General features: G+C 41.3%; 1 long non-coding RNA gene across 1 annotated transcript in view; it reads right to left on the bottom strand.

Annotated features, from left to right (window-relative positions):
* Nucleotides 1-12,667: 12,667 nt before the first annotated feature.
* LOC108531290 (uncharacterized) overlaps nucleotides 12,668-23,985 on the bottom strand; it is a 72,136-nt gene continuing 60,818 nt past the window's right edge. Inside the window, exon 2 of the long non-coding RNA XR_001886123.1 lies at nucleotides 12,668-15,019. This is a non-coding gene — a long non-coding RNA (uncharacterized LOC108531290). The remainder of the gene's footprint in view (nucleotides 15,020-23,985) is intronic.

Raw genomic sequence — 23,985 nt, 5'->3', positions numbered from 1 at the left:
AAAAATAGATGTGGCTGTACATTGCTCTTACGGGTAACCTTGTGGATCCATATAAATTTAGCATGTTGAAACTGTCAGTGAAATGTATCACTAGATGGCAGTACAAACCAAGTTTTAAAACTCCAACTGCTTTTAAAACTGTAAAGTAAGTTAAACTGTAGGAAAGCAGCTGCATCATTTTTGACATGATCAGGGCAATTGTATTTAATTCAGAATTGATTTTAATCACCTAGAAGAGAATTCATAATCTTTGTTAAGGCAGAAGTCCTGACAAGTGTAAAGGCTTTTACAAGGAAAGCTGCTCCTAAAATGTAAAAAATGATTGCTTTGGAGGAACCCAGAGTTTCAAGTAAATGTTTTGACATGAGAAACTTTGCATCAGCAAGATAGCATCACATCTACACACTTACTTTTTGAATTCTTTCAGGTTTCCAGCCTAGTTTGGCTAAGAATCAGCCTTTACTCCATAATCACAAATGTACCAACCAATTTTGTCCTCAGGTGAAGTTCCATTCAGTTAATGCCAGAGAAAAATCCAGTGCTTAAATAGTGTGGGAAGTTCGGATTGACCCACAGGTTGGTTTGACATCTGAGGCCCTGAACTTACCGACTTGTGGCTGGGCTAATGAAACAGATCTCACCCATTAGAAGAGGATTCCCAGCTTTTTCTTTGAGAAAGGAGGTAGCAAGTAGTACGGGGTGAGGTAAACGCATTTCCTTATCTTGGTTCACGAGGGTTTGGCTCTCATCTGATGAATTTTAATATTCTAACTTTGTATCCTGACTAAGTGAGAGAATTAATGTTTCATTTCAGAGGAAGCTGTACACTTGCGCCTGGATGCCAAATTCTCTCAAAAGGGAAAACTGACTTAGAAATTGATTTTTCTTTTTTTTTTTCCTCCAGCTGACTTAGGTAAGTAATTAGTCTTCTGGAAGGATTACAGGGAGGCAGCATCGAAGAAATGGAATCCAGCTAATTCCTCCAATAAACTGAAGTTTTCAGAACATGACTTGTGAAAAGTAAACATAAGCTGACATCTTTTCACACTGAACAGCAAGAGCCAAAGTGTATCCGAAAGCCATTGTCAAAGCAAGGAGTGAGAACAGCTGGGGTCAAGACCTTATGAAGGACATCACTGAGCCTCTCTGAGCCTCAGATTCCTCATTTATAAAATGGGCATAATAATACCTCACAGGGTAGTTGTGAGAGCAAGTGAGATAATGGACATGAAGGCACCTGTACACTCCATGGTTCATCAGAATATTGACTATTAGTGCTTTCATCATGGGACTCCATCCAAACCCCTGCTTTCCCTCACCCCAGTAAGTGGTTGCCCTCCACCTACCCCCAATCTTCTAATAATGTAGACTGGAAACCCAAGCATCATCTTTGTCCTCCTTTTCATCCCCTACCCCAATTGGTCTTCATCCACAGTCTCTTTTTTTTATTTTCTTTTTTGAGACAGACAGAGTCTCACTCTGGCTGGAGTGCAGAGGCGTGATCTTGGCTCACTGCAACCTCCACCTCCTGGGTTCAAGCGATTCTCCTGCCTCAGCCTCCCAAGTAGCTGGGACTATAGTCACCCGCCACCACACCCAGCTACTTTTTCTATTTTTAGTAGAGACGAGGTTTCACCATGTTGGCCAGGCTTCTGACCTCAAATTCCTAACCCGGTTTTGCTCCTGACCAGGCTCCTGGTCTCTAACTCCTGACCTCGTGATCCACCTGCCTCGGCCTCCCAAAGTGGTGGGATTACAGGCGTGAGCCACCGTGCCTGGCCCATCCCTCAGTCTCTATTTCCATAACTGGAAGAATCTCCTAAGTGGGCTCTAATCTAGCCTTGCGTGACTCCATCCTGCTCACTATTAAAGAAATAATCCTCTTAAAAATCACACTTGGATTATTCTTTTCCCTTGTTCAGAAACTTTCAATGGTTTCCCATTGCCTGCAGAATAAAGTCCAAAGTTCAAAGTAGCTGGAATGAAAAACCATTAACAATCTGGCCTCCCTACCTAAATAACATCAATGAGAGGGCCACACAGAAATCAGACATGTGGAAATCAAAACATGTTTAACTGCTGATAAACGCTATACTAGAGGATAGGTTATGTGGCCAAAAGAGTTTGCCGACAATTTCTGCTTCCCATTTCCCCAGTCTAGACCTTTGGGCACAGTCCACCTGAGGCTTGCCTTCCTCTCCGTGGTCATTTAAAGTTGACCCTACTCATCCTTTTTCCCCACTGCAGGCTTCCTGAGGGTTCCTGCAGTCCTTGGCATCTGTCTCACTCACCTGTCCCTTCGTATGTTCTGCCATGATGTTTAGCTTCCTTCTTGAGAGCATGCCCTCTTCATAGAAGTCAGAAACTCCTGGCCCACTGGCTAAACCTGATCTCTAGAGGTTTTCCTGACTCTCACAACATTGGTCTGCACTGTGTTTGACAATGCATCAACTTACCTGACAATTCATATTCTTTTTTTTTTTTTTTTTTTTAAAGGTAGAGTCTAACTCTGTCACCCAGTCTGGAGTGCAGTGGTGAGATCATAGCTCACTGCAGCCTTGACCTCATGGGCTCAAAAAATCCTCCTGTTGAGATTACAGATGCTCACCACCATGACTGGCTAATTAAAATTTTTTTTGTAGAGACAGGGTCTCACTATATTGTCCAGGCTGGTCTCAAATTCCTGGCCTCAACCAATCCTCCCACCTCAGTCTCCCAAACTGCTGGGATTATAGGCATAAGCCACTGCGTCCGGCCTATATTCTAAAAAAATTTTGCTGAGAAACTAGGAAAGCTAGCAGCCTTGGTTTCTTAGGTTTGACTTGCAACAATTGACTTCTTGTAAATGTTGCCTATATTGCTTTCTCCACCACCTCAACATAAACTTTTTCCCAATTCACTGCTTATATTCCTGCTATTTCATGAAGATTGCTCTTGTTAATGTCACCAATAGCCTCCACAATTGCCAACTCCAGTAGTTTGTCTCTGCTTTTTTCTTACTTGCCCTTTCGGCAGCATTTGCCACTTAATCATGCTTTTCTTTTTTAGACAGGATTTCACTCTGTGACCCAGGCTGGAGTGCAGAGGTGCGATCTCGGCTCACTGAAACCTCCGCCTCCTGGGTTCAAGCGATCCTCCCACCTCAGCCTCCCGAGTAGCTGGGACTACAGGCACGGGCCACCATGCCTGGCTAATTTTTGTATTTTTAGTAGAGACGAGGTTTTGTCATGTTGCCCAGGCTGGTCTTGAACTCCTGACCTCAGGTGATCTGCCCGCCTCGGCCTCCCAAAGTGCTGGGATTACAGGTGTGAGCCACTGCTCCCAGCTATGAATTGAATTTCTAATAAGCAACTTAAACTCCACAAAAAAAGAAGTTTTGGAGTTTTATCTCCCAACCCCCTGCTTCTTCTCTTCTTCCTTTCTCAGTAAATAGCACCACTATCTACTCTCAGAACAAAAAATACCTAGTAGCTCTCCCTCCTCATCTTCCACATTCAATCCCTCAACAAGTCTTATGTTCCAAAAACACACTTCTCTGTAGCAGATGCCATGATGTGCTACCCAAGCCCTTTCCAGGACTGCAGGACTTATTCCCACGCTGCTGGGCATGCTGCCACCTCACAGCCCTCCGCCTTCTCTGCAAATTGCCCTCAGCTGCAGAGAGCCTCCTTACCCAAGATCACAACCCTTCCTGCTTGCATATAAAGGCCCACTTCCTCAGTAACCCAAGACAACTGTGGAAGGCCACCCCAGCACATCCCAGTGCTGCCTGTGGGGTCAGCTAAGGCCCTCATGGACACTGCCTCAGAGCCCAGCATCTCCTCCTGCCCAGACTGCGTCCTTTCCTTCCCTTCTGGAAAACGAATCTGCAATATTACCCCAAGTGTACCTGCCTCTTTCCATGTGCCTGTTATGATTTTGGTTAAGCCACCACCTTGATTGCCGCATTGCCTTTCCCCATCTCCTTGCTGTTGCTCTTCATTCCACCATTCTTTTCCCTCACAACTGTCAGCTATTGATACTGTTTCGCTGTCTCCCCACCCAAATCTCATTTTGAATTGTAACTCCTGCAATTCCCACGTATTGTGGGAGGAAGCCGGTGGAAGGTGACTGAATTATAGGGGCGGGTCTTTCCTGCACTGTTCTCGTGATAGTAAATGAGTCTCACGAGATTTGATGGTTTTAAAAAAACAAGAGTTCCCCTGCACATGAGTTCTGTCTTTGCCTGCTGCCGTTCATGCAAAATGTGACTTGCTCTTTCTTGCCTTCTGCCATGATTGTGAGGCCTCCCCAGCCATGTGGAACTGTGAGTCCAATTAAACCTTTTTCTTTTGTAAACTGCCCGTCTCGGGTATGTCTTTATCAGCAGTGTGAAAACGGACTAATACAGCTATGGTTTATTTGTTATTTTTTTTAGAGATAGAGTCTTGCTCAGTCCCTCCCCAGCTGGAGTACAGTGGCACAATCATAGCTCACTGCAGCTTCAAACTCCTGGGCTGAAGCAATCTTCCCACCTCAGCCTCCCGAGTAGCTGGGACTACAGGCATGCGTTATCATGCCAGGTTGATTTTTATTTTTTATTTTTGTCAAGATGGGAGTCTTGATATGTTGCCCAGGCTGGTCTTGAACTCCTGGCTTCAAGCGATCCTTTTGCCTTGGCCTCCCAAAGTGCTGGGTAACAGGTGTGAGCCACTGCACCCAACCCTAGTTATCTTTTTAAGATATTCTGTTTATTTTATCTTATTTCATTAGATTATATTTGATACAAAAAATGTAACATATATACAATTTAAGAAGTGTAAAACAAATGAGCCTATGAACGGTCCACTCCAGCTCTGGAACTATTGACATAGCCTGTATGCATTCCCCTGATTGTAACCCCTCCCTACTCTCCAGAAGTAACCACAATCCTGTAATTTTTTTTTTTGTGCTATTCCTATACTTATATCTTTATAATTGTAGCATATATGTATTTGTTGCTAAACGATGTACTGTTTAGTTTTTCTTTTTTTTTTTTTGGAGATTTACACCTGGAGCCATAGTATATTTTCTGCAACTTGTTTTTTTTTCCCCCATTCAACATTGTGTTTCTGATCTAATCATTTATATTGATGTTTGTAACTGAGGTTCATTCTTTTCCATGCTTACAGAGGTATTAAATTAGTTAATTAAAAATACTGAAAATTGTAAATAATTTATCTGTCCTTGTTGATGAGCATTTTCCTTTTTTTCCTTACATTTTTAGCAATCTATTAGACGCAGGTTTTCCGTTTTTGTACATGTTTTTTGGTGCTTATGTGCAAGAATTTCTCCAGCATATATACCTAGGAATAAAATTGATTAATTTAGTGCATGCAAATGTTCAATTGTAGAAGATAACGCCAAATTGTTTTTCCTTTTCTGTATTTTTTGGACAGAGTCTCACTCTCACTCTGTTACCCAGGCTGGAGTGCAATGGCACAATCTCGGCTCACTGCAACCTCTGCCTCCCGGGTTCAAGCAATACTTGTGCCTCAGCCTCTGGAGTAGCTGGGATTACAGGCTCACTGCAAGCTCTACCTCCCGGGCTCACGCCATTCTCTTGCCTCAGCCTCCTGAGTAGCTGGGACTACAGGCCCCACCACCATGCCCGGCTAATTTTTTGTATTTTTAGTAGAGACGGGATTTCACTGTGTTAGCCAGGATGGTCTCGATCTCCTGACCTCGTGATCTGCCCGCCTTGGCCTCCCAAAGTGCTGGGATTACAGGCGTGAGCCACCGCGCCTGGCCGGGAACCCGAATCTTTTATAATGAGCAATGAGCCAGCCAGAAATTTGTCCCAAACAGAGACATTATCTTTATTACTGAACAGTAAACAGCGCTACTCTTTACTCTGAAGGGAGATTTTTTCAGAATGTCTTCAATACAAATAACCTTGAAAAGATAGACTGGAATAAGCCTTCTGTTTGAAAGATGGGCAAAAACACAAGAGGTTCATGTGAAATTGTCTCCCAATAATGATCACATGTTCCAGCACGATTTATTGACTAGCACATCTTTTTCCAACTAATCTTCTTCCTTTTTTTTCCAGACAGAGTCTCACTCTTTCACCCAGGCGGGAGTGCAGTGGTGCGGTCTTGGCTCACTGCAACCTCCGCTTCCGGAGCTCAAGCGATTCTTGTGCCTCAGCCTCTCAAGTAGCTGGGATTACAGTCACGCACCACAATGCCTGGCTAATTTTTTTGTATTGCTGTAGAGAGAGAGTTTTGCCATGTTGGCCAGTCTGGTCTCAAACTCCTGGCTTCAAGTGATCTACCTGCCTCAGCCTCCCAAAGTGCTGGGATTACAGGTGTGAGCCACTGCACCTGGCCTCTTTTGACGGTTATCTCACCTCAGCACTTTAAATATATCATGCTTATGTATCTGGTATTTATTGTTTGTCCAGAAATTATTCCTTTGTAGGTGGTACAAAGGATCAGCACGAGGTTCCCGGCTCCAATTAATCTATCATGTCATTTCTTATATCAATTTTTCCAAAAGATGTATTGAAATACTTCTGGGCTTTCTGTTTCATTGATTTATTTGTCTATCTTAATTATTATAGTTTTATAATAAATCAATATCTGGTTGAGCAGATTCTACCCTGTTCTTTTTTCAGGAGTATTATGGCTATTTTTAATAACTTGTGCCTCCATAAAAATTTTAGAATCAACTAAAGTTAAGTTCCTCAAAAAGCTCTGATGAAATTTTGGTGGGCATTCCACTGATTGTATAGGGAGAATCAATATCTTCATAATGTTGAGTTTACTTATTTGTGAATATGGTATATTTATATTTGCAAAGGTCTTTTAAAATAAAGTTGTATAATTATCTTCATAAAGATCCTATGCACATTATGTCAGACATTTCTGGGTATAACGATTTTTGCTGCTGTTGTTAATATTTTTTTTGAAATTGTGTTTTCTAACTTCTTATTGCTGTGATATAAAAATGCCACTTTTATATATTGATCTTAAATCTAGCCATCTTATTAATTCCTTATAGATTGTAATACTTTTTACCTGTGATTTGGGTTTATTTTTTGTAAGGACAATTATAATCTTCAAATAGTTTTGTCTTTTATTTTTCAAATTCTTTTGTTTTTTACTTCTTTTTCTTGTTTTACTGTGCTGGGTAAGATAATACAATGTTGATAGAAGTACGGATGGAGTATTTGTCTTGCTCCTTATTTTTAACGCAGTGTTTTGTGTCATCATTACAAGTATAAGTATAGATAGTTGGTAGAAGTTGTTTTCTTTTCTTTTTCTTTCTTTTTTCTTTTGTTTTTTTTGAGCTGGAGTTTCACTCTTGTCACCCAGGCTGGAGTGCAGTGGCATGATCTCGGTTCACTGCAACCTCCGTCTCCCAGGTTCGAGTTATTCTCCTACCTCAGCCTCCCAAGTAGCTGGGATTACAGGCACCTGCCACCACGCCCAGCTTATTTTTGTATTTTTAGGAGAGACAGGGCCTCGCCATATTGGCCAGGCTGGTCTTGAACTCCTGACCTCAGGTGATCCACCTGCCTCGGCCTCCCAAAGTGCTGGGATTACAGGCATGAGCCACTGCGCCCGGCCCTTTTTCTTTCTTTTCCTTTTTTTTTTTTTTGAGACAAGAGTCTCACTCTGTCACCCAGGCTGAACTGCAGTGGCACGATTTCGGCTCACTGCAACCTCCACCTCCTGGGGTCAAGCAGTTTGAATCTTGTGCCTGAGCCTCCTGAGTAGCTGCGACCACAGGTGTGTGCCACCACACACTGCTCATTTTTGTATTTTTAGTAGAGACAGGGTTTTGCTATTTTGCTCATGCTGGTCTCAAACTCCTGGCCTCAAATGATCCACCTGCCTTGGCCTCCCAAAGTGCTGGGATTACAAGCCTGAGCCACTGCGCCTGGCAATGTTTGGTAGAAATTGTCTTAGGGTTGGGCGTGGTGGCTCATGCCTGTAATCCCAGCACTTTGGGAGGCCGAGGCGGGCAGATCACTTGAGGTCAGGAGTTCGAGACCAGCCTGGCCAACATGGCAAAACCCCGTCTCTACTAAAAATGCAAAAAAATTAGCCTGGTGTGGTGGCAGGTGCCTGTAATCCCAGTTACTTAGGAGGCTGAGGCAGGAGAATCATCGCTTGAACCGGGGAAGCAGAGGTTGCGGTGAGCCAAGATCATGCCACTGCACTCCAGCCTGGGTGACAAGAGCGAGACTCCACCTGAAAAAGAAAGAAAGAAAGAAAGAAATTGTTTCTTAGGTAAAGTATAATTTTCCATATTTTAAATTTTGTAATAGTAAAAAATAAAATCATAGATGAGTTTTAAGTTTATGTTTATGAATGATTGTTCTGCATTTATCGGATAATCATATGTTTTTTTTCTCTTTCGGTTTGTTAATGTGGTGACTTACATAAATATATTTTAAAATGCTCTTTTTATTAGGATATAGGGTTTTCTGTAGTTTTCCTTTTTCAAACTGTCCTTGTCTGCTTATGTTACTACCCTAAAAAATGAGTTGTGGAAGCATTGTTTCTTTCTATGCTCTGGACAGTTTTGTATTAGATTTAAATAATCAATTCATTGAAATTTGACAGTTGTTTTCTTTGTGAGAGATTAGCCATTTAAAAAAATTGAGATACCATACATATAAAGCACACAGATTTTCACAGAATAGAAGAAATATTAAAACAAGATTTGATATGTGGCATTTTTATTATTTATCAAAAGGTATGGCAATTTTGTATGCTACTAAATTAAGCTTAATTGAATTGTTCAGACCTTTTCTATGTTTGTTAAATATTTTTGCTTTCTTGACCTGTCAATAATTTGCAAGAGATACATTAAAATCTCCCATCATGACAATGGGTTTATCTGTTTCTCCTTGTGATTCTTTCATTTTTGCTTTGTATATTTTGAAGTTATCTTATTAAATACAAAACAGCTTAGAAATTTAATATTTTCTGGGTGAGTTGAAACTTTCATTTTTTTGGAGGGACTGTTTTGTTCCCTAAAATGTTTACAGAAGTTTTGGATCTGCTATTAATATAGCTTTCATTTGATTAGTATTTCCAAGGTGTATCTTTTTCTGTTTTTTTATTTTCAATTTTTTTTGGTCCTTGTGTTTTAAGTATCTCTTGTAAACAGTTTATAGATGGAATTTTAAAAATCCAGTCTCACAATTTCTCTTTTAAACGACAACTTTAATCTACTTCTATCGATTGTGTTATCTAGTTTGGATTTATTTCTTTTGTCTTACATTATGCCCAGAGCTCCCGGGCTCAAGCCATCTCCTCCCTCAGTCTCCAAGTAGCCAGGACCACAGGCATGCGCCCTGAGGTATGCCATTTCTCTTTGGTGGTTGTTATGGTAGTTTATCTGTCTTTTCCCTGTGTTTTTACTGACATGTCTTACTTTATGTTTATCTTGCTTGATGTCTGTTGTGCTTCCTATATATGTGGATTCATATCTTGTATCATTGTTGAAAAATTTTCAGACATTTTCTTTTTTTTTTTTTTTTTTGAGGCGGAGTCTCGCTCTGTCGCTCGGGCTGGAGTGCAGTGGCCAGATCTCAGCTCACTGCAAGCTCCGCCTCCCGGATTTACGCCATTCTCCTGCCTCAGCCTCCCGAGTAGCTGGGACTACGGGCGCCTGCCACCTTGCCCGGCTAGTTTTTGTATTTTTTTAGTAGAGACGAGGTTTCACCGTGTTAGCCAGGATAGTCTCGATCTCCTGACCTCGTGATCCGCCCGTCTCGGCCTCCCAAAGTGCTGGGATTACAGGCTTGAGCCACCGCACCCGGCCTTTCAGACATTTTCTATTCAAATATTGCCTTTCCCTTATTCTCTCGATTTCTCCTGTTGGAACTCTGGTTAAGATGTCTGTGTCTTCTCTGTTGTTTAACCTCTTTGTCATTTTCCAACCCCTTGGCTTTTTGTATTGTATTCTGTGTAATTTCTTTAGATCTATCTACTAGTTCATCCGTTTGTAATTTACACATTGTACTTTAAATTTCAATGATTATAGTTTTAATTTCTAAGACTTAAAAATTCTCCTTCTAATCTATCTGGTTATATCTAATGTACTCTTTATTGTATTCATTATTTTAGACGCTGTCTTTATTTCCTTAACATGTAAAACATGATTACTTTATATTGTGTATCTGGTAATTCCACTATCTAAAATCTGTGGGGTAATAAATCGGCTGTTAGTTGTATCTGCTCATTATCGCTTATGGTTTATTTGTATATTTAGTAATTTTAAAATTGCATTTGCATACTTTGTTGAGCTTAATCGGTGAGAGTTACGTTAGAGATGCTTTCCTCTAGACAACGTCTGCTTGTATCTGCCTGGTATCAGGGGCCCTAAAAAGCTCTTTAATTTCTTGGTTTGGGGTGTCTTTGACCATATGGAGAGTGTAAGGCTGAATTCCATACTTGATGGGGGCAGGCATCTGATAAATTTCAAGGGGTCATTATTATTTTTCCATCTAGAGCCAGTGTGGAGACAGTGTTCTTGATAGATTTCTTTTGCTAGCATCAGGATTTTTCCTAGGCCACGCTTGCCTAGGATGTAGCCATCTTCAAGCATCCTGCTTTAGGATGTGAATGTCAAATTTAACTCACCTACTTCCAGTGGCTCACGGCTTAATCTTCCATTCCCTACTTTGTTATACAGATTTACCTTCAGGCAAGCCCAGTTTTTGCCTTTGCTTACATTTCACATTTAGTTTTCAGCTCACTCCACTTCTTTTTTGAAATGCGTTTGGAATTTCTCTTACTTTCTTGTAATCTAAGCTGTGTGTTAAAAATAAACTTATTGTAATTTATCTAAGATTTAATAGTATGGCATAAGAAAGCCTTTTTAGAGGCTGGGCTCAATGGCTCACGCCTGTAATCCTAGCACTATGGGAGGCCGAGGTGGGTGGATAACAAGGTCAGGAGTTCAAGACCAGCCTGGCCAACATGGTGAAACCCTGTCTCTACTAAAAATACAGAAATTAGCTGGGCATAGTGGTGTGGAGGTTGCAGTTAGCCAAGATTGCCCCACTGCACTCCATCTAGCTTGGGTGACAGAGCAAGACTCCCTCTTAAAAAAAAACAAAATAAAACAAAACAAAAACAAAAGGCTTTTTAGAGTATCTAGTTTATACTGCTAGATGCGGAAACCAAAAGTAATCTTTTAGAAATGTGAAATAGTTTACATCACTCTTCTGCTTAAGATCCTTCAGTGGCTTTTTCTCACACTTAAAATGTACAAACAATCCTGGCCTACAAAGCCCAGAGCTGGTCCCTAGCTTAGCCCACGTGGCTCCCCACTCTGCCACCTTGCCGTTCCCAGTCTGGCATGCCTTCTGCTTTTTTCACATTTGGCTTTTAAACGTTTGTTCAGGTCTCGCTCTAAATGCCACCTTTTCATGGAGTCCTTACCTGATTCCTCTCTCCATTTCTCTATCAATCACCCTGTTTTAATTCTCTTTAGGGCACCTGTTATTAGCTGACATTTTCCTGTCTATTGTGTGTCTTCCCCTACTAGAACATAAGACCTATGAAAGGCAAGCAGGGTTTTGTGTGATTCACCACTATCTTCTCAGAGTTTAGAACAGTTCTTGGCACATAGTAGAAACTCAATATATATTTGTTAAATCATTAGAGCTGAGCATTGACTACTTATTCCCTTGAGACAGGACCTAGGCTCTTCAGTGCTCCATAGTTCCCACTACTTCCTTTTAAAAATTTATTTAAAAAATTATTATTATTTTTTTATTTTCGGAGAAAGGATCTCACTATATTGCCTAGGCTGGTCTCAAACTCCTGGACTCAAGTGATCCATCCACCTTGGCCTCCCAAAGTGTTGGGATTATAGGCCACTGTGCCAGGCCAGTTCCCACTATGCCCTATTATCTCCCCAGCTGAGCTTGCTTTGTGAATTTATTGGCCCTTGTATGCATTTGAATTTTCAATCTCTGCTCACAAATGTCACTCTAATTGTCTTCGGGATCTTCAGACCAGACACTTCGTTTTATGTTTCTTTTCTTCCTTCAGTGTCTTGCGTATAGTAGGAGGGGAAGGAATGAACATTCATTGAATATCCCCTACCTACCTGTCAAGCACAACAACACTATAGTTTAATTGACATCCTTACAACAATGCTATGGAGCTGAGTGATATTATTTATATCTCTTTTACCAATGAGGACACTGAGGCTTAGAGTTGTTCAGAGTCATATAGTAAACCAAGGATCAGGGATTGGAACCCACCCAGACAACATATACCCACTATCAAGTGTTGTTGCTTCATATACCCAGTATGAAGGTTTGCTCATGTGCGAGGAACAGTTGGTTGTTTTCAATTTGCAAAGGGGAGATTGGGCAATTGGATATTGCAGGTCAAGTTTTACTTGAGTAGTCCAGCTGTTTATTTAGTTATCAATTTCATTCCACTGAGTGTATGGAGAATTAGCTGGAAATATTCCTACATTTGGCTAGGAGAGGCTTTGGAGATGTTAACCATGCCTTCTACATGAGAGTCCTGCTGTTGACAGATATGGAATCCAGCAGGAGGGAGATTTTCTGAGATAGTTACTTCAATGGAACCATCAGCTGTCACCGGATCACTGGACAAAGACAGAAACTGAATACACCAAATATGTACCACACCACCAAAAATTCTTTTAAGTAACAAAATCTTATTTTATTTTATTTTTTTACAGAAATTCAGATATTCCAACAAATTTCTTTACATTTCCTGGACCTTAAAAAAATTACACACAACTTTTGGACACAATACAACAGAACAGAATGAGAAAGGGAGTCACTTTTTTTGTTTTTTTTTTAAAAAGATAAAAACCTACTTCTTATATTTAATTAACATTTAGTGATTTACATATGTATTACCTATATACAAATGGTACATCGTCAATGACCCATCTTCAGAGCACTGTGGTATGCTAAATTACACTTAGGTTTTATGGCAAAAACTTTTTTAAAACATTCGCATGTGGATAGGAAGTACTTTCTTAGTTTTGTTTACACCACTGTTAGTGATGTAGGACTCCTGATGGAATTTGTGGTTTGCATGGATTAGAGAAAGCCAATACCTTTTGTTTTTATTGTAGATAAAGTAGACAGGTACCTCCCTTCAAATAAAATATGAATTATTGAAAAGTTGTGTGTAATTAAATGTAGTAAGTAGGGTGTTATGGTTGCAGTAGGGAGCTAATACTTAAAGCAACAAATAATCCTCAGAATGATTAATACTTTAGTTGTAGATACTAAGTATTCCCTTAATTTGGTTCTTTAGAAAAGCCGCATCTCTGTGAATTGGGTTTTACTCCTTTGAGCATACCTGTTATATGCTTTTAGCCATTTGAAACATAACGCCATTTATGTTTCATGCCATTTATGGTGAAAAGATGGCCTGCACCAGAAACATTTGGCTAAAATAGGAATGTGGTCCTAACAGAGAGAGGGTAAGAGAAGTGAACCCTAATCTGTATCACTTCCTGTGTTATCCTCCATCTGATGTTCTAGCGATATATACTGATTTGTTCTTAATTTTGAATATATGAATAAAAGCATTCTACATGTCCATGTTTTCTGCTCAGGAATAGAACATGGTTTGGCTTCCACTAAGTACCCTTCCACAAGTACATTTTAGCTTGTGGTCATTCTCAGGTAATGGGCGATTTCAATGTTAAATATTTCTTTGTTGTTGGATATTGGTGGGATATGTGGTGAGGGTGGTGACAGGGGAAGGCTGGGAGCAAATGGTTGCTGAAGTCAACTGGTTAGTTGTTAACTCCTTCCAGATGTCAGCCAACTAAAATGAATCTGAGTACTTTTGAAACCAACACTAGTAAACAAAAAGGTAACTTATTCCTACCGAGTTTTTTTCAGCCTGTATAAGTATATAGTCATTTATTTCTAAGGCTATTAAATTATTATTTATTTTGTTAGTACCACTTACTATTATTTAGAAATATCTTTAATGGAATGATTTCTAAAAAATAAAAATGAGTGCCCGTCAGTAAGGGAAATAGAAGATATGAATTTCTGATAACATGTATGGCAAAGAAATAGGAAAAACATAGGAGATATTTTAGATACCTATTTATAAAGTATATTAAATTCCTACGCATGTACTAGGGAGAATTAGAAAAAATGTATTTATTTGATAGTAGCCTATAATATTACATGTGAGCATCCAAGGTGAAAATGAACTTTTCTATATTTTCAGAGTTCCTTGATGCTGTTTCCTGAAAGATAGGGAAATCTATGTTGCTTGGGAACCTATGATGTAAAGATGTACTTCCTGTAATGTACAGCTTGATGGAGTAATAGTATATGGCATAAATGCTCTCTCAGTAATGACTTGTATGGACAGATTAAACAATACAGACTTGGTAAAAAGTTTGAAGCATTACGTCTCTTAATAACTGAGTGGTTGTAACTGATTACACAGTGAAGTAAATGAATAGTAGAGATGAAGAATCAAAGGTCACGGCTCCTATGAAAACATTCAGAGTCATTTTCTAAGATGCTTCCTCAATAAATGACACTTGATCAGCCTCTTGGCTAATGAGATAGGAATAATTTAGAACTAACTGCCTTTTTAAAAATTCTGTTGAAAGGTTAAAGCTTTTGTTTTCAGTTTGATTTAAAAGGACAGTTTACAAACCTCAGTACGTATATATTTTACATGTTAACTCTAGAGCATTTATATTCCTCTTCTTGTAATATATTTCCTGAATATGATTTTTCATGAATGTTTTCTGATCTTATCCAATGACAGTTTCCAATGAGCTGGTGTTTAATCCGTGATCACATCTCTTTCCAGAAAATCACTCCCATCTCTGCTGATCTAGATTTAGAAAGTGCGTTGACAAGTGAATGTTCCATTCTTGTTCATATTCATCTCTATACTCTGATTTCTCTCAGGCGTATTCCTTCTTGATGTTGATGTACAAAAGCTGTTATTCGATTTGTTTTGTGCTCATTCTAGAGAATATTGGCTTAGCAGAACTGCAGAAATGGGAAGGAAGAGAAAGAAAAAGGGTGGGGGGAGAGAAAAAATACATCATTTTCCGTCTGCAAGATTTTTGTGCATAATATTTGTCATGGAAAAACTATACCAATGAATGGTTCAAATGCATTTTGCATTTGTTACCAAACAATACTGAAAAGTTTGAGATTTCTGTTCCATTCAACCCACAGTACAGTCTTCCCAGCAAGAAGAACATGCGTATTGCCTCCATCTGGGTCAAGATTAACAGGCTGCTTTGAAGGAGCAAGGAAAAATGTGGACAGTTCCCAAGACACTGACTTTCCTGCTCAGCATGGAAAAATGTGTCACTTGAGTGTTTTCCTTTTCTTTCCAAGTTTTATTTTGAACTCAATATTATAGCAGCTACAAAAGAAATTATTATAAAGATTAATCACCCACAATTCAATCACTTCGACACAAATTTTCCTCCTATATTTCTTTCCATTCCTTATCAAAATGTGCAATTATTTTATACAATTGTAATTACAGTATAGATGACACTTTAAACATTTTAACATTACATTAAAGACAATTTTCTGCATTTCCACTGTCCATATCATCAGTATGTTTCTTTTATTATTTATTTACTTAATTTATAATCTAGAGACAGGGTTTCACCATGTTGCCCAGGCTGATCTCAAACTCCTGAGCTAAAGTGATCCACCTTCCCCAGCCTCCCAGGGTATTGGGATGACAGGTGTGAGCTACTATGCCCCACCACCAGCATGACTTTTCAATGGCCGTGTAATATTCTGCTTCATTCTCATTCCTTCCCACTCTATGCTCAATATTCCATTCGCAACTGTTTCACTATTGTCAGACATATAGGTAGGTTTCTGATTTATTGTTATAAATATGAATATCTTTTATATAAAGATCTATTTATATTTTAAAATGTTTCTTGACTGGGTGTTATGGCTCACACTTGTAATCCCAGCATTTTGGGAAGCTAAGATGGGAGGATCTTTTGAGCTCAGGAGTTTGAAATCAGCTTGTAGTCATCATAGAGAAACCCCATCTCTACAAAACATACAAAAATTAGCTGAGTGTGGTGGTGCGCCTGTAGTCCCAGCTACTCAAGGGGCTGACATGGGAGGATCGCTTGAGCCTGGGAGGTCGAGGTTGTGGTGAGCCACAGTGCAGATTGCGCCACTGCACTCCAGCCTGGGTGACAGAGTGTAGATCGCACCACTGTACTCCAGCCTGGGTGACAGAGTAAGACTCTCCCTGTCACACACAAAAAAATTTGTTTCTTTTGGATGAATTCTCAGGGAATAATTACTTTTCCTTTTCTCCAACAGATTAGGGACTGATCCTGTATCAACACAACTAGACCTCATACAGTATGATTAACCCTATTCTTTGAATGATTTTCATAGATTTTTGTCACTGTGAACCAGGGCTTAAGGGTATCTTATATATCAGGAAGTTGGGTGAATACACCTAGCTGGTCACGGTGTGGCATATTTGGGCCAAAAGGAAACAGCCTGTTAGACTTTGCATCACAGAGCACTTTTTTATTTATTTATTTTTAGTTTTATTTACTTTTGAGATGGAGTCTCACTGTCACCCAGGCCAGAGTGCAGTGGAATGATCTTGGTTCACTGCAACCTCTGCCTCCCAGGTTCAAGCGATTCTTCTGCCTCAGCCTCTCGAGTAGCTGGGATTACAGGCATGTGCCACCACACCTGGCTGATTTTTGTATTTTTGGTAGAGACAGGTTTTACCATGTTGGCCAGGCTGGTCTTGAACTCCTGACCTCAAGTGGTCCACCCGCCTCGACCTACCAAAGTGCTGGGATTATAGGCATGAGCCACTGTGCCCGGCCGAGGTTTTGCATCACAAAGCACTTCAAAACACAGGATAAGATATGGTTTCTGAATGTGTGCTAGAGAATCCTCTGGATCATTCTGTTGTTGCTTTTGGTATGTTCCCCGTTGTTTTTCAACACACTTAAAAATATCGTATCCACATTATGATCTTAATGAACTTCTCTCAGCAAGAGAACTCACAGTTACTTTAATGTACCCAGACTACACAGAGGATAATTGAAATATGATCATGTCGTAATGATGATTAGTTTATAATGATTATCTGAGATTGAGTCATGCTGGCAGAAGCCCTACGGAAAGGAATACTTTCTTTAGATATTATTAAAAGCAAAACAATCAACCACTGTGGAAAGGAGTTTGGAAATTTCTCCAAGAACTTGAAACAGAACTATCATTCATCCCAGCAATCCCATTAGTGGATATATGCCCAAAGGAAAATAAATCCTTCTACCAAAAAAACACATGCACTCATATGTTTGTTGCAGCACTATTAATAATAGCAAAGACATGGGATCAACGTAGGTGCCCATCAGTAGTGGACTGGATAAAGAAAATGTGGTACATATACACCATGTAATACTATGTGGCCACTAAAAAAATTGGCTGGGCACTGTGGCTCATGCCTGTAATCCCAGCACTTTGGGAGGCCAAGGTGGGCGGATCATCTGAGGTCAGGAGTTTGAAACCAGCCTGGTCAACATGGCGAAAACCCATCTCTACTAAAAATACAAAAATTAGCTAGGCATGGTGGCAGGCACCTATAGTTCCAGCTACTAAGGAGGCTGAGGCAGGAGAATCACTTGAACCCGGGAGGCAGCGGTTGCAGTGAGCCGAGATCATACCACTGCACTCCAGCCTGGGTGACAGAGCAAGACTCTGTTTCCAAAAAAAAAAAAAAAAAAAAAAGTGTAAGTAGAGGGATGAATAGGGAGACCACAGAGGGCCATCTATGTGTGTGGGGCAGGGGAAAAGGGGGGCAGGAGGGTCAGTCCCCTCATTTTCTTGAGGTCTCAAGTAAGTCATGCTAATTTCATAATAGCTAAAATCTGCTATTGTGGTGAATCATTGTTGGCATCCATGAACCAGAACTCCCTGTTTCTCTCTCCTTGTGCTAAACTGCCTGGTATTGACTTATGACATCACAGGATGAAGTGAAAAGTATGAAGATTGGGCCAAAAGGAAGTTACATATATATTAACGCTGCATCCCAGGCAGGGTGGAAGACCATGTTCTCAGTGGGCTGGGAAGGGAGGTGAGTTTTGAAAGGGCTTTAATATCAGACCCAGGCAGTGACACACATACATGCGGGAAAGACAGCAAGGAAAAGGAAGCCTCTGCAGTGACGTCCTCTCTGAGAAGAATCCTGAGCTCTCTTCAGGAAGCGGAAATCTGTCGCCCAGTTTCACAAAACTTTCCTTTCATCATCTGGGCCCACAGCCTGGGACAGGTTCATTCATCAACAACCTTTCCTTGAATCTGCTCCTGGGGGTCTTAGGTCACCTGTGGCCTTCATACGGCCAAATCCCTCATTAATTCTTGCTGTAATCTAACTTTTTTTTTTTTTTTTTTTTTGAGACGGAGTCTCACTCTGATCGCCCCGGCTGGAGTGCAGTGGCATTATCTTGGCTCAACTGCAACTTCTGCTCCCGGGGTTCAAGCGATCTCCTGCCTCAGCTTACCGAGTAGTTGGGATTACAGGCGCATGCCACCAAAGCCAGCTAATTTTTTATTTTTAATAGAGACAGGGTCTTCACCATGTTGGCAGGCTGTCCCGACTCCTGAGCTCAGGTGATCCGCCACCTCAGCTCACAAAGTGCTGGGATAACAGGAGTGAGCCACTGCGCCGGCCTAATCTCACTATTGATAGTCAGTCCTTCATTCTAAGCTCTCTTATCTTCTCCTCCTCCTCCTCCTCCTCCTCCTCCTCCTCTTCCTCTTCTTTTTGAGACAGGGTCTTGCTCTGTGACTCAGGCTTCTTGACTATAGTGGCATGATCATAGCTCACTGCAGCCTCTACCACCTCCAGGCTCAAAGGATCCTCCCACCTCAGCCTCCCACATAACTGGGACCACAGGCACGTGTTACTATGCCCAGCTAATTTTAAATTTTTTTGTAGAGATGGGGTCTCATTATGTTGCCCAGGCTGGTTTCAAACTCCTGGACTCAAGTGATCCTCCCACCTTGGCCTCCTGAAGTGTTGGGATTACAAGCATGAGCCACTGCACCTGGCCATTAAAGGTTTCTTCTTTGTTGAGTATTGTCAACCCTGGGACTGTGTACTTTTCTGACCCACAGTATCTGTGGTGGGCAGGGAGCTGAGATTAAGTGGGAAAATGAAAGTGTGAAGCCAGTGAGCCAGGCCTGGAATAGGGAGAGGCAAGTGAGTGCTTAGGGTATAACATTTAAGGAGCTCACTTGCAGGGTCATGCAAGTGTGAGGTGAGTGCTTCTTTAAAACTTGCAGGGCCAGTCGCAGTGGCTCATGCTTGTAATCCCAGCACTTTGGGAGCCTAAGGTGGCAGGATCGCTTGACCCAGGAGTTCAAGACAGCCTTGGCAACAAAACGAGATGCCGTTTCTACAAAAAATAAAAAAGAAATTAGCCAGGTATGATGGTGGACACCAGTGGTCCCAGCTACTTGAGAGGTTTAGGTGGGAGGATCGTTTGAGACCAGGAGGTCAAGGCTGCAGTGAGCCATGAATGCACTACTGCATTCCAGACTGGGTGACAGAGCGAGACCCTCTCTCAAAAAACAAAGAAACAAACAAACAACAAAAAGCTTGCCCCCTAGACACCTAGCTTGCCTCACCCCAATCCCAGCCTTGCCCATGAGTGCACGCTGCTCATCAGAAGGCCTGCTGGGCATGTTTGCTTGGATGTGAGTTACTTAGACACTGCCACCAGAGCATTTTTTTTCTTCCTACCGCATGACACCACCATGCAACAGAAACCCCAGGGCATGCATAAGTTCTGCAGACTCTTAGGCTGAATAATAACAACCAGTGGTGATCAGAATACGACTTCTTCCCACAGAGTATCAGGAAAACACTTTGTTGGGGGAGTAAAATTAGAATGTTATTACAACAACATTGTGTATGCACAATGAAGAGTTCTCCACCTGAAGGCTTGGCAAGGGCTAGCTCTTCAAACAGATTTGTGAAAAGAGTAAGTGGAAGGAAATAAAAGTCAGAATTTTCCTCTCCAGATGTGGCCATCACTTCTTCAGTCTTAAGACCGTGAGACACCAGGACAATTTGCAGAACTTGGTGGAAGCATCAGTGTGGTGTAATTGCCACTTCATGAAACATTCTGCTCTTTTAAAAACTTTGCTAACATTTCCCATGCACCGTGGATGTTGCCTATCAGGGGAGGTAATTTAAAAGATGTCACATTCTCTCAGGTTTGTACAGAGCAGGAATGAATAGATAAGTCATTCAATGCTGCTTTGGATCTTTGTTCAGTCAGGTTTGTCCTTGTAACATGTCATGGGCTCGGAGTTGCCCATGTTACATTTCCAAAGGGCTCTTTGCAAATCCTTTTCAAAGCTGTCATTTGAATCACTGCTCATGAGCGCAGCATTTATAATGGCCCCATTGTCCAGGCTATCTAAATGCTACTTGGCTGAATTTTCTGTGTTTACAGATGTTGAAATGTCTCCTGTGGTTGGTTTCTGCTCGTTGTTCCTATCTGACATTTTTAATTAGGGTCTGGAGCCCCCACAGTCAGGAGAGCTGGGAAGCAGGCACTGAGTGAGAAAAATCTTTGGAGGGAGCAGTCAGGCTTTGGGCAGAATGGCTACCTGAATCTTTGTTGTAAAAATGAGTAAAGGAGGAATTCCAGGCCATTTTTTTCTCATTGTTGGAACAAGCTTTGTCGTTTTCCCCAACTCTATTGTTTCAAACGGCACCTACTTTTTTTTTTTTTTTTTTTTTTTGAGACGGAGTCTTGCTCTGCCCTCCAGGCTGGAGTGCAGTGGTGCGATCTCGGCTCACTGCAAGCTCCGCCTTCCCGGGTTCACGCCATTCTCCTGCCTCAGCCTACGAGTAGCTGGGACTGCAGGCGCGCACCACCACGCCCGGCTAATTTTTTGCATTTTTAGTAGAGACGGGGTTTCACCGTGTTAGCCAGGATTGTCTCGATCTCCTGACCTCGTGATCCGCCCGCCTTGGCCTCCCAAAGTGCTGGGATTACAGGCGTGAGCCACCTTGCCCGGCCTCGGCACCTACTTCTAACAGGGACTTCTGCTACTCTTCATCTCTGAGAGGTGGAGTACAGTCTCCCAGAAAGAATATCTCATCATCAATGTCCTCAGGTGCTCTCTGCATCATGCGCCCCACAGTGTGTGTGGCAGATTAAAGATGACTGCAGATTCTTTGACGTTCCTCCATGGAGAGGTGGGGTCTATGCTCCCTTTCCTTTGAATCTGGGCTTTAAGAGTCCTGGCACTTTCTTTCCTTCTTTCTGGTAAAAAAAAAAAAAAACCCAACATAATAACACTTACTATCTTAGCAGTTTTTAAGTGTACAGTTCAGTAGTGTTAAATATATTTACATTGTTGTAAAACAGGTCTCCAGAACTTTTTCATTTTGCAAAACTAAAATGTTATACCTGTTGAACAGCTCCCCACTCCCCACTTCCCTCCTTTTTTTTTTTTTTTTTTTCGAGACAGAGTCTAGCTTTGTCACCCAGGCTGGAGTACAGTGTTGCAATCCAATCTCTGCTCACCACAACCTCTGCCTCCCAGGCTCAAGCAATCCTCACACCTTAGCCTCCCGAGTAGCTGGGAGTATAGACATGAGCCACCATGCCCAGCTAATTTTTGTATTTTTTGTAGAGATGGGGTTTCACATGTTGCCTAGGCTGGTCTTGAACTCCTGGGCTCAAGTGATCCACCCACTTCATCTTTCCCCAGTCCTGGGATTACAGGCCACAGTGTGGCCACTTTTCCTTTTTCTAGCCCCCAGTAACCACTATTTTACTTTCTGATTCTATGAATTTGACTATTTTAGGTACCTCATACTAGTGGAATAATATAGTATATAGCTTTTTGTGACTAGCTTATTTCACTTTGTCTAATGTCCTCAAGGTTCACTCATGTAGCATTTGACAGAATTTCCTTCTTTTTATGGCTAGATAATATTCCATTGTGTGTATGTCTATATCACATTTTTTTTATCCATTCATCCATTGATGGATACTGGGTTGCTTCTACCTCTTGGCTATCGTGAATAATGGTGTAGTCAACATGGGTATGCAAATATCTTTGAGATTCTGTTTTCAGTTCTTTTGGATATACAGTATACCTGGAAGTGGGACTGCTGCATTGTACGGTAGTTCTATTTTTAATTATTTCAGGAACCCCCCCATACTATTTTCCATAGAGGTTGTACCATCTTACAATCCCACCAGCAGTGCACAAGGGTTTCCATTTTCTCATATTTCACCAGTACTTGTAATTTTCTGTTTAGGTTTTTTTTTTTTTTTTTTTTTTTTGAGACGGAGTTTCGCTCTTGTTGCCCAGGCTGGAGTGCAATGGCATGATCTCGGCTCACTGCAACCTCCACCTCCCAGGTTCAAGTGATTCTCCTGCCTCAGCCTCCCGAGTAGCTGGGATTACAGGCATGCGCCACCACACCTGGCTAATTTTGTATTTTAGTAGAGATGGGGTTTCTCCATGTTGGTCAGGCTGGTCTCGAACTCCCGACCTCAGGTGATCCACCCACCTCGGCCTCCCAAAGTGCTGGGGTTACAGGTGTGAGCCACTGCACCCAGTCTTCTTTTTTTTTTTTTTTTTTTTATCCTGTTTTTTAATAGGACCCATTCTAAGGGATGTGAGGTGATATCTCATTGCGGTTTTGACATGCATTTCTTTGATAATTAGTGGTGTTAAGGATCTTTTGAATGCTAGCAGTTTCTGATTCCCCTGGTGGAGTGACCCCATGGAGAGGCCTTGGTAATATTATACATGGAGGGGGAGAGCAGGCCAGCTGAGCTCAGCTTTCCAGCCATCCCTGCTAGGGGGCCTGCATGTGAGTGAGCCATCTTGGACCCTCCAGATCACCCAGCCACCAGCTGAATGCCACCAAGTTACTCCAGTTGATGGTACATGGAGCAGAAGAATTGCCCAGCTGAAGTCTCCCCAGATTCCTGATCCACACAATTGTGAAATATAATAAAAATTGTTGTTTTAATCCATTAAGTTTCTGGATAATTTGTTTTGCAGTAATAGGTAACTGGCCAGTGGACAAATGTCCTTTCCTTGACAGTGGTTTAGATTTGCTGTATTAAATATACTGTAATGACATGTATGGTTGGACAGTTGATACAATGCTCACAGGTCAGAAAGAGAGCCACAATCATTGACTCATTGTTTTCTTCCTGACATGCAACTTCTAGAGGAGCAATACCTGAACCTCTAACCTCTACTTTCTGGTCTACACATATTCTCTGGGCAATCATTGGTATGTCCCTCAAGTGGTCTAACTGCTGGGGGTTCGGATCTGTACTGAACATAAATGCATGTTCACACTCTACTTTTGGGCTGAATGGTTGTTAACTGATCAAAATTAGTTTTATAGATTATTATAGCTTTGTAGATAAATTTGTTGTGGTTGTTTGTAATTGGCCAGTGGATTGCTGAAGACTTAGGTCTTTACTTGTATGCCACCCTCCCACTCATCAATCCACCCTCTCTGACCCTGTACTGCATATGACACTGGAAGACAGCTGGACAGGAGGCTACACCCCAGTTACCAGCCCTAAATATATTCTCTAATGCCTTCTTATGCTAACCAAAAGGACTACACTAGTATAATACTTTTTTCTCAGACTTATAATTTAGTTTGCAGCTAAATTTTTAGTTGCTCACAGCCAAGCTTTCTAAACAGGCTATGCATGTGACTGTCTGCTTGGTGGCACCTATAGTGTCACTGACATGTGCTGAGGAAGGAGATAGGGACGGGGGAGAAAGAAAAGAAAGACAAAAGTGTTGTCATCTTTGACTCTTTCAGGACCAGTGACTGGGTTTTTGAACAGAAAGCAAGATGCAAAGTAGAAATAACTTACTCCCAAAGACTCTCACCACCCTCTTTGTCATAGCTCATTTTGGTTTCT

This window comes from Rhinopithecus bieti, unplaced genomic scaffold (assembly GCF_001698545.2).
Source record: "Rhinopithecus bieti isolate Rb0 unplaced genomic scaffold, ASM169854v2 scaffold_7414, whole genome shotgun sequence".
NCBI classification, from domain to species: domain Eukaryota; kingdom Metazoa; phylum Chordata; class Mammalia; order Primates; family Cercopithecidae; genus Rhinopithecus; species Rhinopithecus bieti.
This window is presented reverse-complemented; position numbering and strand designations above follow the sequence as displayed.